We start from the raw sequence: 15,304 nt of genomic DNA on the forward strand, positions 1-15,304 counted from the left end.
GATCGCGCCACTGCACTCCAGCCTCAGCAAGGAGGAGACTTGGTCTCAAAAAAAAAAAAAAAAAAAAAAAAAGGCTGGGTGTGGTGGCAGGCGCCTGTAATCCTCGGTAATTGGGAGGCTGAGGCAGGATAATTGCTTGAATCCAGGAGGTGGCAGTTGCAGTGAGCTGAAATAGCACCACTGCACGACTCCATCTCAAAAAAAAGAAATAGATTAAAGAAAGTTAATAATGTAGGGTCTTAGCAGTAAACTTAAAATGATACACTTTCTTAATTCATCTTTAGTGCCTCTGGGAGCAATACTGAGACATTCATAAGAATCTTGAGAGGCTTAAATGGCCAACTCACTGGTCCTAGCTAGACCCTAAAGACTGAAAAAATTCTCTTCCAAAACTACGAGCAGGAATTCATGTAACCCTCTGATTTTAATCTTTGAGTTGCTATTGAACCCACCGGGTGAAAAGGAACAAAATTACTGGGGAAACAATTGTTCAGAGAGAATTGCACAGTATGTATCTCCCACACACTCTTACTTAGGGAAGCTCTGTAATTTCAAACCCAATGTCACAATGAGATAGTAATAGGGTTTAGTAGTGAAGGTAAACCTTGATGAGGAAGATGAAGAAAAGAGTCAAGTGTTCTTGTTGTTGGTTCATGCTTCCTTCTCACTTGAACCCTGAAATGACTATAGGGCAAACTTTTAATGTGGGCAGGAGAAAAGCAGCAGGGAGGTCAGACCAGGATCTTACTACAGTCTGTATTTTAAGTAAAAAAGGCCCTGAGGATCCCAAGAGCTCTGTCTAGGGTGGATGACCAGACAAGAATCTGGAATATAAATTCCAGTAAAGAAAAATGTGTGTGCACTGGGAATATTCTCAGTTCTATCTTATAGGGTCCTCCCTGGGCATTAACAGATATAACAGGTAACAATTCAGGATCTCAGCTTCTAGAATGGACTATCACAGTTTATTTACAAGTCAGGATTGCCTAGACATGGAAATATAAATTATACTTCAACCCCACAAGATTGCAGGATATAAAATAAAAAATATCATTTTACAATCCAAGTAAAAAAAATCACTTAATTCCAAAGCCAAACTTTAAATATAAGGAAGCCAAACTGAAAAAAAGGAAGTCTTTTACCAGTCAACAGAACAATGGGAAAACAATGAGATGCATAAATGATGCATCATTAAGTGTATATCCTATCTAAATTCATAAGCTGTGATTTAAAACTAGAAGGAAAAGAAAAATGCATTGTGACAAATTTTCCAACTCTATTTTTCCAAGAATCTAATATTTTTAGTTCTGCATTCTCTCTAAAGGTAGTTAATGAATGAACAAACACCACCCAAGCTGCTGTTTCTCTTTAGACTATTCAATTTTCTATCAAAAATATCAAAAAATAAATAGAAGCATACTATCTAGAGTAGACAGATATTAGACTAGTCAGAATATTTAGGGATTCGTTCTTGGTATATATTTGATAACGTACAATAAGTAGATTCTGTCCAAATGTTCACGTTTCTGAAACTACGTGAGAAACATATTTCAAATATGAAATAAAAGTTATGAATATGTTGCCTGACAGATTTAAATGAGAAGAAAAAGATGGAAAAAAGAGAACCCCTCTCATATTTGAGAATAACTTACAAGATATGTGATATTGTGAAGTCCCTGCCACGGTACCTAGCACATATACTATAAATGTGAGTATCCCTCTTTAAATGAGGTGGTAGAGTTAAGACCAATGGCTGAAGTCAGAGGTTTCGCTCAAAATGGAAGAAACTGGTAATAAAGACAAACAATAATAAATACACCTACACTGGAGGTATTCAAGCCACAGCTTAAGTATTCCCTGCCAGTAATGCTACAGAAATTAATTTCTGACTTGTGTGTGAGTTTGGACCAAACTGACTGACCTCTAAGATTCCTTCTAACTCCTTATATCAAGGTGATCACTAGGAAAATTATCACTGTAATTTTTCCTCTTTCCTAAAGTATATCACTTAATGTAAACTGATAGGTTATCTTACCTATGAGATTCTTGCTCTCCTTTCATTTTCTCTACTTTTGATAACATATCATCAACTTTAAATGTTTTCCTGGAAGAAAGAGATAAACAAAATAATCACTTCTCAACTGGAAAAAAGAAACAAATTATACTTTATTGTCACTCTAACAGGCAAGATGGAAATCAGATTTTGATTATTTTTAGTAAGATAAATTATGGATGATTAGCCATAACAATGAATACTATGGAGACGGTGTATAATACAGCACACAAGCCTTCAAGCCCCATCTAAAACGCTAACTTGTTTTCATTAAACCTTTTACCCAATTATTCCCAAACCAGTGATTTCTCCTTACCCATGGTACTGGGTTTATATTTATTTTGACACTTAGTTTTCATTCAGTTTCCTACATGTAAAACTCATGTAAATATTTTATTTCTCCTACTAGATTATACACTCCTGAAGGGCAGTAATTGCTCTTCTTCAAGGAAAGCTATGCAGTGCTGGCATAGTGCCTTATACTTGGTAGGTATTCAAGTATCTGTTGAATTAAGCCAAACAAATATAAATTATGTGTATTCTGAAACACTTAATACGTCTACTAAGCGACACAACAAATATGTACTAGCACCATCACATAAAAAAAGAAATATTCTATAAAATATATTTGAAGTTCATAAGGTATCCTCAAAGATTATCAGCAAAGCCTAAAGCTCAATGATGTCATATTAAAGAGATGGTTGTTGACATCATGAAAAAATTTTGAAGTTAGGGAATGATCCATCAAATCGTAATAAAACTATTAGCTTTTAACTTGACAAGTTTAAGAGAAAAAAGCTATTTCCCAAAAAATAGAAACTTAAGTATAACTTCTCAAAGCAATTAAAGAATGAATGGATTGTAAAACAAGCCTCATCTTAGTTCTTAAGGTGGTCTATGACATGTTCTAGAGATAGAGTCTAAAAATCTATACCCATATATAATTTAATTAGAAAAAATGTTTCTCTTTATACTCACATAGTCCCTTCCTCTTTAGGACCTGAAAAGCCACATGTATTCCACATCAATTTATTACTTTATAATGCTTGAATGCAGACACCAAAAATTACGAATGATCTCATTCCTCAAAAAGAGCTTTTCTTGTTTGTGTTTTTTTTTTTTTGGTTGTTTGTTTTGTTTTGTTTTTGAGATGCGAGTGTCACTCTTGTTGCCCAGGCTGGAGTACAATGACGTGATCTCGGCTCACTGCAACCTCCACCTCCTGGGTTCAGGCAATTCTCCTGCCTCAGCCTCCCGCGTAGCTGGGATTACAGGTGTGCACCACCACGCCCAGCTAATTTTTGCATTTTTAGTAGAGACAGGGTTTCACCATGTTGGTCAGGCTGGTCTTGAACTCCTGACCTCAGGTGATCTATCCACCCGTCTCCCAAACTGCTAGGATTAAAGGTGTGAGCCACCATGTCTGGCCAAAAAAGAGCTATTTATTGTATTCAACTACTGTAAAAATTATCAGTAGAAAAACGTTAATGTAAATGTATTATAGTAAACTACTGATATTACAGCAGAATTGATACAATCTATATTTCAAGTGAATGAGAAGAGCCTCCATAGCGAAGATCTTAAGGGAAAAAAAGCTTCTCTCTTTACCTTTAGAGTTACTGAAAACTTCAATATTAAAGTTTCATCCAATAGAGTATAGTAAGAAGTGCTTTCTGAAGGATGGCAATATATTTTCAATCTCCACAGATAAGAGAGAAAAAAGAACAAAAATAAAGGACTCTTTTAGGCTAGTTGCAAAGAGCTATTCAGTATAAATACTGAAAGTTACTATTGAGGAGGGCCAAGAAATTACTGGAAACTTTTCAGAATAATGTTTATGTAATGATTAAGAAATTCTGTCTGCAGAAAAAGACTGTACGTTCTAAGGTTCATCTCGTCTACCTTTATGAAGCTGTATACAGGAGAAGTGAACAGAATTGAATATTAACCATTTGAAACAGATAAGATCACAAAAGCAACCCAGCCTTCCTTAGGAAAAAAACAAAACAAACCTTATAAGCAACTATATAAAAGCCGCTCCTCCCCCAACACCAAGTATTTCTGTTCTTTAGAAAGGTAATGTTATTGTAGGTCAGATTTAAAGTAGGAAATAATTATCAAAAGGTCATCGAAAAGGAGAATATTTAAAAATTCAAGAAATTTCAGAAAACTTTCTTGGGAGACTTCAGAAACAGCTTACACAAAATCTAGCAAGATGGATTCAATAAAAGATGCCCTTCTCGTGACCTATTATTTCTACTTTGTTGGGGCAGTGTTAGCCTATACAAGTTGAATACTTCTAGAAAGAGTAAAGCACAAGCTGACTTTAATAAATATACCAGAATTAATATCACAACTGAGAGTATGACTTTAAAGGGAGTGATATGCTTATTCCAACAATGGATATTATGTTGTTGTAATAGCAAAAAAGGAGTTCTGAAAACATTTTGAGAAAAGACGACAATCACTGGGCCAAATCTGCCACCTTCCAAAGTCACCAACTACGCTGAAGACAACAGCAAACGAGTTGTGCTTTAATTTCTTAATAACTAGTCCTAATAAGTAATAAGATCAGGCATCTAACAAGATGATTAAACGATTCCCATACTTTTTTTTTTTTTTTTTTGAGACACAGTCTCCCTCTACTGCCCAGGCTAGAGTGCACCGGCACATTCATAGCAACCTTCGAACTTCTGGGCTCAAGTGACCCTCCTGCCTCAGCCTCCTGAGTATTTGGGACTACAGTCATGAGCCACCACGCCCAGCTAATTGTTTTAATTTTTTGTAGATATAGGGCCTCGCCATGTTGCCAGGGCTGACCCTATAACTCTCGCCTTTAAATGTAAACTTGTTCACTTGATATGCTCAAATAAATATAATCTTGCACCTAGGACAAAAAACTTGCATTCATAATTATGTATGGTTAAGTACTAAATGTTACACAAGCAATCCTCCCAACTCAGTCTCCCAAAATACTGAAATTACAGGTCTGAAACACCATGCCTAGCCTATTCCTACCCATTTCTGTAGGAACTAAACTAGGTGGGACTTAAATTTGTTTCTTGGCTGGCAGATTGCTTAAAAATTCCCCAAAGACTTTTTTTTTTTTTTAACCTAAAGGGCAATAATTAAGAAAATCAGTTTTTACTTAACCAAGCTTTTAAAATTATCTCTACCCATGCAGACAATAGAAACATATCCTGCAATGGGACAAATTAATAAACATAACGGGAAAATGGAACTTAGATTTTAAATGTGTACTTTTTAGCAGGACGCGGTGGTTCACACCTGTAATCCCAGCATTTTGGGAGTCCGAGGTGGGCAGATCACCTGAGGTCGGGAGTTCGAGATCAGCCTGACCAACATGGAGAAACCCTCTCTCTCCTAAAAATACAAAATTAGCCAGGCATGGTGGCGCATGCCTGTAATCCCAGCTACTCGGGAGGCTGAGGCAGGAGAATCACTTGAACCCAGGAGGTGGAAGTGGCAGTGAGCCAAGATTGCACCATTGCACTCCAGCCTGGGCAACGAGAGCGAAACTCCATCTCAAAAAATAATAATAATAATAAAATAAATGTGTACTTTTTAATCTATGAATGCAAACTTATTTTATAATAATTTAATTACTTTGTAAATTAAGATCAGGTTGCATCCTAGGCAGCAACTCAACTGACCTTCTATATTAAAAATGCTTTGATGGCCAGGCACGGTGGCTCATGACTGTAATCCCAGCACTTTGGGAGGCCAAGGCAGGCGGATCATGAGGTCAGGAGTTTGAGACCAGCCAGGCCAACATGGTAAAACCCTGTCTCTACTAAAAATACAAAAATTAGCTGGGCGTAGTACCACACACCTGTAATCCCAGCTACTCAGGAGGCTGAGGCAGAATTGCTTGAACTTGGGAGGCGAAGACTGCAGGGAGCCGAAATTGCGCCACGGCACTCCAGCCTAGACGACAGAGCAAGACTCTGTCTCAAAAAAAAAAAAACCTTTGATGAAACAAAACAGTTAGTCAAATTCTACTAGTTTTATAGAATAAATCAAGGGTGGGGAAACTATGGACCATGGTCAAATCTGGCCTATCGCCTGTTTTTGTACAGCCCGGAAAGAATGGTTTTTACAGATAAACATTAGCAATTGATTTGATTATAGAAAACACTAACTCTGAACCCCAATTCAGCTAAGTGTTATCTCCCCTACCCTCACAAAAATAAAATTCTCGTTTCTCATTAGTAGGCCTGTATTACAAAATGTTCTATCTTATATTGTTGTATTTTTATCAACAAAAAATTTACAGATTGACATTTTGGACTGAAATTTTAAAAAACTGTAAATTTTTTCTTTCTTTTAATATGAAGTACCTACATAATATCCTCAATTTTGCATCCTGGCCCCAAAGCCTAAAATAATTACTATTTACTGGTCCTTTACAGAAAAAGCATGCTGAATGCTGGCAAAAATCAAATAATGGAGTAGACAGGTAAAGGGTGGACAAAACTAATTCTGTAACCTAATTCATCACCTCCTTTTTAGTTACTTAGGTGCTCAGTAATTTTCACCTATTAATTGCAATGCAAACTTGCTCATGCACGCTCTCTATTCAGAAAGATTGCCAAAAGAAAAATAATTTTCACACTTCAATCCTTCAAAATACAAGTAGATTTACAAAACTCAACTATGTCTTGCTATAGAAATGTGATACCTACTTAATAAACAGTAGCAGTCCACCAAAGAGCTTAGTTTCAAACTCTATCCAGATAACTTGATGGTTTTACTAAAACTATAATGACAATACCAAATGCTTAACACAATTCTCACCTTTAAATGTAAACTTGTTCACCTGATACTCTCAAATAAATATAATCTTGCACCTAGGACAAAAAACTTGCATTGATAATTATGTATGGTTAAGTACTAAATGTTACACAGCAAAAATAAGCTGTCTCCCACCTCCAGACCCCACTTTAAAATCTAATGATTTGAGACTTCATTGTTTTTAAAAAACCTTCATCCTATTGATTTCAAAAGTGTTTCCCCTTCAATAAGACCACCACCAAAGCTGGGCGCTGTGGCTCAGGTCTGTAATCCCAGCACTTCAGGAGGCCAAGGTGGGTGGATCGCCTGAGGTCAGGAGTTCAAGACCAGCCAGGCCAAAATGGTAAAACCCCGACTTCATGAAAAATACAAAAAATTAGCCAGGCGTGGTGGTGGGCACCTGTAATCTCAGCTACCTGGGAAGCTGAGACAGGATACTTCCTTGAACCCGGGAGGTGGAGGTTGCAGTGAGCCAAGATTGTGCCATTGCACTCCAGCCTGGGCAACAAGAGTGAAACTCTGTCTCAAAAAAAACAAAAAAACAAAAAAACAAAAAACCAAAGATATAAAATGAGACTTTCTGAACCCACCATTACAGGAGCTAATTCAAATTACACACAATAATCAAAAATTAACTTAAATTTTACGTAACAAATATAGTTACCCTGAGCCCTTTAGTAAATATTTAAATCCTCAACTTCTATCAAACTTGAAAATAACCAGCGGAGGCCGGGCGCAGTGGCTCACACCTGTCATCTCAGCACTTTGGGAGGCCAAGGCGGGAAGATCATGAAGTCAGGAGTTTGAGACCAGTTTGGCCAACATAGTGAAACCCCATCTCTACTAAAAATACAAAAAATTAGCTGGGTGTGGTGGCGGGAGACTATAATTCCAGCTACTCGGGAGGCTGAGGCAGGAGAATTGCCTGAATCCGGGAAGCGGAGGTTGCAGTGAGCCGGTATCGCACCACTGCACTCCAGCCTGGGAGACAAGAGCGAAACTCCATCTCAAAAAAAAAAAAAAAGAAGGCCAGGCTGGGCATGGTGGCTCACTCCTGTAATGCCAGCACTTTGGGAGGCCAAGGCAGGTGGATCCTGACGTCAGGAGATCGAGACCATCCTGGCTAACACACAGAAATCCCGTCTGTACCAAAAATACAAAAAATTAGCCAAGCATGGTGGCACGCGCCTATAGTCCAAGCTACTCGGGAGGCTGAAGCAGGAGAATCTCTTGAATCTGGGAGGCGGAGGTTGCAGTGAGCCGAAGTTGCGCCACTGCACTCCAGCCTGGGAGACAGAGCGAGACTCCGTTTCAAAAAAAAAAGGGCCAGTCACGGTGGCTCATGCCTGTAATCCTAGCACTTTAGGAGGCCGAGGCGGGTGGATCACCTGAGGTCAGGAGTTCGAGACCAGCCTGGCCAACATGGGGAAACCCCGTCTCTACTAAAAATACAAAACTTAGCCAGGTGTGGTGGCAGGTGCCTGTAATCCCAGCTACTTGGGAAGCTGAGGCAGGAGAATCGTTTAAACCCAGGAGGCAGAGGTCGCAGTGAGCCAAGATTGCACCATTACACTCCAGCCTGGGGGACAAGAGTGAGATTTCTCTCAAAAAAAAAAAAAAAACAAAAACAAAACAACAACAACAATAAATAAAAAAATAAGGAGGCTGAGGCAGGAGAATGGCATGAACTCAGGAGGCGGAGCTTGCAGTGAGCCGAGATCGCGCCACTGCACTCCAACCTGGACGACAGAGACTCTGTCTCAAAAAAACAAACAAACAAACAAAAAAAAAAGAGAAATAACCCATGGCACAGAGTAAAAATATAATCAGTAAAATCACTTTATTCACTTCACTACTAAAATCAGTTCTTTTTTTTTTTCGAGGTAGAGTCTCGCTCTGTTGCCCAGGCTGGAGTGCAACGGCGCAATCTCGGCTCACTGCAACCTCCACCTCCCAGGCTCAAACAATTCTCCTGCCTCAGCCTCCCAAGTAACTGGGATTACAGGCACACACCACCACGCCCGGCTAATTTTTGTTTTAGTAGAGACAGGGTTTTGCCATGTTGGCCAAACTGGTCTCAAACTCCTGACCTCAAGTGATCCGCCCAACTTGGCCTCCCAAAGTGCTGGGATTATAGGCATGAGCCACCACACCCAGCCTCATTTCTGTTACGGGAAAAAAAAAAAAAAAGCTAGTAACAACCTGAGACTTACAAAGATTATACTATTGAAAACCACTCTGCAACCAATTCAACCAGTCACTCTCTCACTTCAGTTTTCATATTAAATTTTTAGTTAGAAACAGTACTTATTTTTGTTCATTTTTTTTTAATTTTGAGAAATAGTACTTTAAAATAAAACTAACATGGTTTGATCAGCTTGAAATAAGATTCATAAAATGTACCTTTTGATGTTTGTTCTGGAGTTTCGATGAGACATGTAAGTAAGAGTTCTGTGCAAAAATATTGGCTACAAAAATAGTTTTAAAAATGTTAAAACTGAATACAGATGCAGTTATAAGAGAGAAATAATACTGATGAATTTTGTTGACTACTTACTGCTATGAGATTCCGAGTTCAAAAACATCTATAGATCTGTGTTGGCTCTAGGTAATAGGAAACAAAATCCAAACATGATCTAAACTTACTTGTCAGAAAAATATCAACCAAGACCATGTTATAATCAATATAAACTTATCATCTGCTATGGAAATCATGCACTAAATATTTATATTGCACTAAATATTTACATCAAGAAAGTATGCACAGTAAGATCAAAAGGTATTCAATCAATGGCATACATTCACAAAGTTCATCATCTACACTTTTTATACTGAAGGTTCTCTACAATATTTTTCTTAAGCCTTTCTAAGATAGTTATTGTTACCGAGCAGAACTCAAGAGAAGTAGTTGTACTCATTTAACTTAGCTAATTTAAACTATTTATAACCGATTTTATTCCAAAAAGCAGCTGTAATAGGTAGCCGGAGTCAACAAAAGAACTATTGATTGATGCCAAACAAGATGAAAATTTCACTTTTTAAATGGTCACTTAAAAAATTTGTAGTCAGCCGGCCAGGCGCGGTGGCTCACGCCTGTATTCCCAGCACTTTGGGAGGCCGAGGTGGGCAGATCACCTGAGGTCGGGAGTTCCAGACCAGCCTGACCAACATGGAGAAACCCTGTCTCCACTAACAATACAAAAATAGCCAGGCATAGTGGCGCATGCCTGTAATCCCAGCTATTTGGGAGGCTGAGGCAGGAGAATCACTGGAACCTGGGAGGCGGAGGTTGCTGTGAGCCGAGATCGCGTCACTGCACTCCAGCCTGGGCAACAAAGAGCGAAACTCCGTCTCAAAAAAGAAATAAGAAATAAAAAAAAATTGTAGTCAGCCAAAACAGAATCCTAATACATCCTAATACAGATCCAGACATTCCTAATACAGGTATGATGAAAGTCAGTCAAGATTTTTTTTTTCTTTTTTTGAAAAGGGGTCTTGATATGTTGCCCAGGCTGGTCTCAAACTCGTGGGCTCAACAGATCCTCCTGCCTCAGCCTCCAGAGTAGCTAGGATTACAGGTGGGATCCACTGCACTCAAAAGTCAGTCAATATTGAAATAAACCTCGGACACAAACTGCAGCAAAAATTCTCAATAAATATTCCTAATTATAATTTAAAGTTGTATCTATTTTGTTCAATATAAATATTACCTCAATACATTTTTTACACAACTGACAGATTCACAAAACAGTCTTTCTAACGCTTAAAATGAGTTGAATTAAATTTCAAATTAGTTAAAATGTAATTTGTTATACAGGACTTAAGTCGATGAAAAATACATATACCATTATATCAGTTACATTAATGACCTATTAGTACCACTTTAGGTCATTATACAGCAGTATTAGAATAAACCAAATAGAAACAACTATGTGAATAATTACATTCAAGTATTTAAACTTTCCAGTAAACAACTTCAAGTTGTTTTATGACCAGATCTAGCTCAAATGACACTTGACTTCCCTGAGGTAGACTCATCACAACGCAAATAGTTAAAACTTTCTTAGAGGATGTGTCTTCTCTTAACATTCAGAAAGAACTTTTAAAATTTCCACCTAAATCTTCCATTGGTTAGTTTTATTTTCAATTAACTAGAGGGAGATGAGATACTTTAGAAGGGGTACAAACAAGTATCATTTTTGTCACCACTGCCCTTCAGTTCTCCATCCTATTTCCAATTAAAGCCTCTCCAGATATTTCAAAGTATATTAAGAAATATAATACGTGGATAATGTGAATCTCTCTGAAGCAGGTTCAATATTCGTTTCGATAAAAACTGAAATTCCTTCTATTAAGTTCCAATTAGAATTTCATGAAGCACTAATGAGAGAGAATGAAGGAAGGGTATTAAACAACGTAATACGTCTTTCTAAGCACAGCTGATACCATGCCCTTAACATACGCCACAGTGAAATTATAAATAAGGACACTGGGCGGTAGAGCCAAGTTTATTCAAGTTTCTGTAAGATTATTTAGCTATTAAAGATCACCCAAATTATAACACACAAAAGCAAAAAAGGAAACCAATCAGGATATAACATTCCTTAAAGAACAATCAGGATTATTTATACTTACGATGTTTTTAATAAACTCTATTGTTTGTTTCCAGACACCTCGCTCTCCTTTCCAAGTAAGTCAGTTTCCCCTTCCGGACAGACCTTAGAAACAGAAATTGACGCAAGAAAATGTTCTGTAAGCCGAGGAGAAAAAGCAGAATTCCGGGGTCGTCTCCAGAGAAGATGCTTGACCACTCTCTGGCTCAGTTTACATATCCACAAAATGGGTGGACAGATTTGAAGGGTTTTAAGCATCCAAAGGTGCCATATGAACCTGCAGCACCAAGTTAGCGCGAAGGCATTTCAGACTAAGGACAATTTCTTCGGTTCCACTGCACTCACCCCTTCACTGGCTTCATTTTGCCCCTCAAAAGCTACAACCGAAACCCCTGTATTTCTAGAGTCCGAAAGGCATGAAAGAAAACAAGAACCAGTCTCGGGATGTGACTGCGGCTCAGTTCAACTGCTACCTCCTCATCTAAAAGCCGCCTGCTCTGAACGTGGGGCCCCAGTCCCGAGCCTCTTGCGTCAATCTTGGGGGAGTCAAGAACCTACCCGGACCCTCTTTTCCGGCTCTCCCAAGGCCCTAGACTCCGGATCCCCTGGAGACGTAATCTCCGAAAGGGGGACATCCCCTCAATTCCTCCCTCCACTACCACACAAGTGGACTCCCGAGGAGGAAGGGGGCCCAGCAGAGTGTCCCATCCCCGGTGTTGGCAGAGTGGGTCTTCCTGCCCTCAAAGCCTCGCACACACTCACTCTCAAAGGCCTGGAGGAAAAGCTCGTGGTCAGCCTGGACGTGCTCCATTTTCGGCTTCTTCACCGGTAACGCCGCGGAGGAGGAGGAGGCCGAGTAACTGCCACCGCCTCCACAGCCCCCGCCGCCGGATTTGCCGCCCGAAACCGTCGCCGCCGCCGCCGAATCCCCGAAGCCGCCTCCCCCGGACCCCGCGCTGGGCCCCGAGCCGCCCCCTCCACCACCGCCGTGCTTCTGAGGCGCCATCGCGGTTCCTGCCTCCTCCCCCCGCCAGCTACCCGCCGGGCGGCCCCGGAGAGTAAGCGCCTGCAATACCAACCGCTCGCCCCAGCAGGCTCCGGCGGACCGAGGGGGGAAGGAGGAGAGAGGGGAGGAGAGGGGAAGGGAAGGGAGGAGGAGAGGAGGAAAGGAAAGAGGGAAAAAAAAGCGTCTCCTCAGAGCCCGGCTCCGCTTCGGAGGCCGCTCACCCTACCCTGGCCTTGCTCCGCCCATTTCCCCCGTCCGGCGCTCTGAGTGGCCGGCGGGAGCGCGCGCCGCCGGGCCGCCCAGCCCGTTGGCCCGCGGATTCCCCCGTCAGTCACGCGGAGGCGCTTCTCGCGGAGGCGCGGCTTGGTTGGCCCGTGCGCGCTGCCGATCGCGGGCCCGGCCGCCTCTTTGAACTGAATTCGCGGAAAAATTAGGGGTCGGAGCGGCCTTCCTGCTGGCCCCGGTGCGTTGTGGGGAGAGAAGGACCCAGCGAGCGGTTTAGGGAGTCTAGATCCTTAGTTTTTTGCCCCCAAACACCGTAAGAGTGGTCAGAGAGGTAAACTGGTTGAGAAGTACTTACATACACTCTTCTCTTCTTGATTTTGCAGTAACATGTAACATGGAACAGAAAGGTGCAGAATGGAGCAACTTTTTTGTGAGTACTGCCATTGGAAAAACTTTTTTTTTTTTTTTTTTTTTTTTTTTTTTGTGAAGATGGAGTTTTACTCTTCTTGCCCAGGCTGGAGCACAGAGGCGTGATCTCAGCTCATCACAACCTGCGCCTCCCAGGTTCAAGCGATTCTCCTGCCTGGGCCTCCCATTTAGCTGTGATTACAGGCATGCGCCACCACACCGGGCTATGTTTTTGTATTTTCAGTAGAGCTGGGCTTTCACCATGTTGGCCAGGCTGGTCTTGAACTCCTGACCTCAGGTGATCTGCCCGCCTTGGCCTTCCCAAGTGCTGAGATTACAGGTGTGGGCCACCATGCCGTCCTAGAAAAACTTTATTTTGACATAATTTCATACTTAAAACGTTTTAAGAGTAGTATAAAGAATTCCTATGCCAGGCTCAGTGGCTCATGTCTGTAATCCTAGCACTTTGGGAGGCCAAGGCAGGTGGATCATGAGGTCAGGAGTTTGAGACCAGTCTGGCCAACATAGTGAAACTCTGTCTCTACTAAAAATAGAAAAGTTAGCCGGGCATGGTGGTGTGCTCCTGTAATCCCAGCTACTCGGGAGGCTGAGGCAGGAGAATCGCTTGAACCTGGGAGGTGGAGGTTGTGGTGAGCAAAGATCGCACCACTATACTCCAACCTGGGCAACAGAGCGAGACTCAGTCACGAAAAAAAGAAAGAATTCCTATGTATCTCTCACCTGGATTCCCCAAATGTCACCATTTCACCACATTTATTTTGTTTTATCCTTCTATGTATATGTATATATGTGTATACATATATACACGCACGCATACATAATTTTTTGAACTGTTTGAGAGTGATACAGACATGATTTCCCTTTACCCCTAAAATTTCAGTGTATGTTTTCTTTCTTTTTTGTTTGTTTGTTTGAGATGGAGTATCACTCTCTCGCCCAGACTGGAGTGCAGTGGCGCAATCTCGGGCTCACTACAACCTCTGCCTGTCGAGTAGCTGGGATTGCACGCATCCACCACCACGCCCGGCTAATTTTTGTATTTTTAGTAGAGATGGGGTTTCACCATGTTGACCAGGCTGGTCTCGAACTCCTGACCTTAGGTGATCTGCCCGCCTCAGCCTCCCAAAGTGCTGGGATGACAGGTGTGAGCCACTGCACCCAGCCTATTCAGTGTATATTTTCCAAAATCAAGGACAGTGTCTTACATAACTATACTAAAATGATCAGAAATAGGAAGTTGACATTGATGCAATTATAACTCTCCTTAGTTTCCTTTAATCTGGAACATTTCCTCAGTCTTTCTTTGACTTTCACGATGTTGATATTTTTGATTAGCACAGGCCAGTGAGTTTGTAGAATGCTTTGGGTTTAGCTGATGTTTCCTTAGTATTAGATTCAGGTTATGCAATTTTGGCAGGACCACTGAAGTGACATTGTGTCCCCTTAATGCATCAGATTAAGAGGTACATGATATTTATATCTTTGTCCTATTACTTGTGATGTTAACTTCGGTCACATGTATAAGGTGGTGTCTGCCGATTTTTTCCCTGGTGACATTTTTGCCTTTGTAATTAATAAGTATCTTTTGAGGAGATACTTTGAGATTATTTAAATATCTTCCATCAGACTTTCATGTTCAGTTTTTTGTTGTTGTTGTTGTTTGAGACGGAGTCTCACTCTGTCGCCCAGGCTGGATTGCAGTGGTGGGATCTCAGCTCACTGCAACCTACACCTCCCAGGTTCAAGTGATTCTCCTGCCTCAGCCTCCCGGGTAGCTGGGATGACAGGCAGGCACCACCACACCCAGCTAATGTTTTTAGTTTTAGTAGAGATGGGCTTTTGCCATGATGGCCAGGCTGGTCTTGAACCCCTGACCTCAGGTGATCTGCCTGCCTTGGCCTCCCAAAGTGCTGGGATTACAGGCGTGAGCCACTGCGCCCGGCCCACATTCAGTTTTGACATCCATTGATTCTTGCCTGCAACAATTAGTTGTGATGTTTGCCAAGTAATTTTTCTTACTCCATCATGCCTTCTTCATTTATTACTTGGCATTCTGCTGTAATAAGGAACTTTCTCTTCTTCCCCATTTAAAAAATTTATGTATTCATTTATTTATGTCATTGTGGACTTAGGGATTCTGATATCATTTGATGTGATGTAACC

General features: G+C 40.9%; 1 protein-coding gene and 1 pseudogene across 27 annotated transcripts in view; one reads left to right on the forward strand and one right to left on the reverse strand.

Moving 5' to 3' along the window:
- LOC129051352 (polycomb protein SUZ12-like) overlaps window positions 1-12,746 on the reverse strand; it is a 46,802-nt pseudogene extending 34,056 nt beyond the window's left edge.
- A 47-nt stretch (window positions 12,747-12,793) lies between these two features.
- The window catches only part of LOC129051351 (ribosomal protein S6 kinase beta-1-like), a 35,830-nt gene continuing 33,319 nt past the window's right edge, over window positions 12,794-15,304 (forward strand). For 17 of the 27 annotated variants that reach the window (XR_010138242.1, XR_010138243.1, XR_010138244.1 and 14 more), the window contains exons 1-2: window positions 12,794-12,950; window positions 13,096-13,142. The gene's annotated coding sequence lies outside the window, so the exon portion shown is untranslated. The other 10 variants (XR_010138245.1, XM_063718621.1, XM_063718610.1 and 7 more) reach the window with 3 other exon arrangements.

This window comes from Pongo abelii, chromosome 19 (assembly GCF_028885655.2).
Source record: "Pongo abelii isolate AG06213 chromosome 19, NHGRI_mPonAbe1-v2.0_pri, whole genome shotgun sequence".
Taxonomy (NCBI): Eukaryota; Metazoa; Chordata; class Mammalia; order Primates; family Hominidae; genus Pongo; species Pongo abelii.